Source organism: Grammomys surdaster, unplaced genomic scaffold, assembly GCF_004785775.1.
Source record: "Grammomys surdaster isolate TR1022 unplaced genomic scaffold, NIH_TR_1.0 216, whole genome shotgun sequence".
Lineage (NCBI taxonomy): Eukaryota > Metazoa > Chordata > Mammalia > Rodentia > Muridae > Grammomys > Grammomys surdaster.
In genome coordinates, this window is record NW_021604661.1 from 112,972 (window position 1) to 116,235 (window position 3,264).

A 3,264-nucleotide genomic window follows, 5' to 3' on the forward strand; every position below is an offset into this window, starting at 1 on the left:
TGGTTTGGTTTGGTTTGGTTTGGTTTGGTTTGGTTTGGTTTGGTTTGGTTTGGTTTGGTTTTGGGGCTAGGGGGTGGTTGTTGTTTTCGGGTTTTGTTTTTGTTTTTGAGGGAGGTTGGTTTTCACTTTAATGTTTGTTGTCACTGAGATCCTGAGCTACATATTATTTACCTTTCAGTCTAGTATGTCTCCCTCTCTACATGTTTGTATGCTTTGTCTCTGTCTACATATTTCTCAAAGCCTCCCATCTCTACCTGGTCTTCTACATCAGAGTTCCCTAAATTTTTTCTACTTATGACCCCTTTCACCTAAGAAATTTTGTATGCAACCCCAGGTGTATAGTTAAATAAAATAAGTATACAAATCAAACATTTACTATTAACAAGTTAAAGACAAAAGTAAATTTGCATGCTGAGGTGGATGTGCTTTTTTACATAAATAATTAAATCTTTCCTGAATATTTGATACTGAGACATATAAGGCATCTTCAATGTTTTTAAGAGTTGACTGGTATTTTGATTTTATAACTGTCAATACTGAGAACCTCACTTCACTTAAACACATAGTACAAAATGCCAGAAGTATGGTTAGGGACATTTCACTTTTGCTGGAAATTCTGTCCTATTTTCAAGCTGAAACTCATCTAATTATTTTCTTATGACACTCAAACCATCAACTCAAATGGCAATTTTTTTTATTTTTTTAATTTTTTAAATTCTTTGGCGGTTGTTTGAGACAGGGTCTCTCTTTTTAAGCTCTGGCTGCCCTAGAACTTTCTAGGTAGACCAGACTGCCCTCGCATTCACAGAGGTCCAATTGAAATGGCATTTTTAAAAATCAAATATTCTAATACAATATAATGGCATGCTATTTTGATACTTACATGACAGTAGGAAAGTATTAAAGGTTTTCATTTTCTGCACTTCAACCATTATGTTTTATAAAAGAAAAGGAATTGCATGTGCAACAGAAACACTGAAATTTATAGCATACAGTAGTGTCAAGTCTTCACTGAAGCATTTCAGGTACCATTTGTTGTCATTGGGTTGTATAGTGGCATGTATATGTGTGTGTTGTATACTCAGAACCATGGCTTCAGTAATGTTGCATCTATAATGCAGCATGAGCAACTGCTGTCAGATATGTGTGGATTCATCGAACCTCCGAGATTGAATTAAATTTTGGTCATTACACATCCAGAAATTTTGTAAAATTTCTTGAAGCCTCCACACTCAGTTATGCAACTCATAACTCATTCAGTTACAAACCATGGTTTAAGGAGCTGTGTTCTAGATGAGTGAATGGTTGGTTGGTTGGTTGGTTGGTTGGTTGGTTGGTTGGTTGGTTTTTCCTGTGGCTTTCCTTCCCCACCCTTTCTGTCTCCTCTCTTGCTCATTCATCATTGCTCTGTTATCTATATCTCTTTTAAGCCATTCTTCCTCTCCTCTCTTTCTCTCTTTCTGTCTTTTCCCCTGTCCTTTTTTCTATTTTTTTTCTGTCTTTTCTTCTCCTGTGTCACCATCTGCCTGTCACATAAATGTCTCACTTTCTTTTTCACTCCCTGTGTATCTGATTACAATCAATCTGTCTCTATGCCTAATCTTTACCCCTTGCCTCCTCTTATCACTAAGGCATAGAGTGTGTGTGTGTGTGTGTGTGTGTGTGTGTGCACATCTTTAATTATATAAGGTGGAGAGCTGTCTGGAGTCCTGGGAGGGGTGGGAGACATCAGGTCTTGGCGGGACTGAAAGAGATCTATCATCATTTCTTTCCAACTCCTGCCCTAGCATCTTCTCTTTTAAGTAGGCCATTGACTATGAGATTAATTGATACTGTAAAAAAAAAATCCTGCTTTCAGGTGACAGGCTAGATTGTATTGAGCTAGAAACAATGCAAAGGGGACAACTTTACTAGGAGGGGGTTGGCAAGAAGTCATCCACTTCAAGACCTATCTCCCTAGCCTATTCCCCAGTTCATATCCAGCCCTAATGGTAATCCTGAGCCTCTTCAGTTCCATGTGGCCTGGCCTAGCTCCCTTCCCTCTGGGAAATGCTTGTCACATCCCCATATTGCCTGCCTGCACACAGCAGGCACTCTCCTAGTCCTAAAGCTGTTCTTTCAGCAAATCCAGGGCGAATACTTTCGTACAGCTCTCTGCCCTCACCGTTCAGTCTAGTTCTTCAGCCAAATAACTTGGCATCTTTTCAGCAGGAGCCTACTTTGTGCATGTTACTGACCTTTTAGAGATGGTACCTACCTACCCTATCCTTGTGGAGCTTCTGTTCTAATGGGGTGAGACAATAATCTAAATTTGAAAAGTAAATGATAGGGGCTGGAGAGATGGCTCAGTGGTTAAGAGCACTGACTGCTCTTCCAGAGGTCCTGAGTTCAAATCCCAGCAACCACATGGTGGCTCACAACCATCCGTAATGAGATTGGATGCCCTCTTCTGGTGTGTCTGAAGACAGCTACAGTGTACTCATAAATAAAATAAAATTTAAAAAAAAAGAAAAGTAAATGATATAATTAGAAGAGATAAATTCTGGTGAGAAAAGGGGCATGGAGATGCTCTGACCTTTTACCTGGATTACTAATGAAGCGTCACTAATCTCACTTCATCTACCTTTATGGAACATGCCCTGTTTTCCCAGCAACAAGTAGAATTTTATTCAACTCTGAACCAGAATCACATCTTATCTTTGTTCAAAAGCCTCCCAGGTAATTCTATATCACAGTCCTCACTATGGCCTCTATGCTGCATCCTTACCAACTCTCTGACTGATATCACCTCCTAACACTTGCCCCTTGCTCAATACTCCACGCACCATGGCTTCCTTGCTCCTTCCCAGTGCGCCAGGGATAGCTCCATCTCATAGCCTTTATTCTGACTGTTTTTTTTTCTGCCTAGAGTTCTAGTATCCCAAACAGTCACAGGACTTACATCCTCACCTGTTTGCTTAGATGACTCCTCCTTTGTGAAGTCTTCCCTATCCACCTCATCAGCAACTGCAGTACCTTCCTCACCTCTAGCACTTTAAATCCTCTTCCCCTACTTTACAATATTTTACAATATTGTCATCAGCTGACCTACCAGCTTCACCTGTCTCTTCTTGTGACCTAGAATGTCAATTATACAAGAGTAGGGATCTGTTTGGTTGTTGTTGTTGTTTTTGGTTGGTTGGTTTTTGGGGTTTGGTTTGGTTTGGTTTGGTTTGGTTTGGTTTGGTTTGGTTTGGTTTGGTTTGGTTTGGTTTGGTTTGGTTT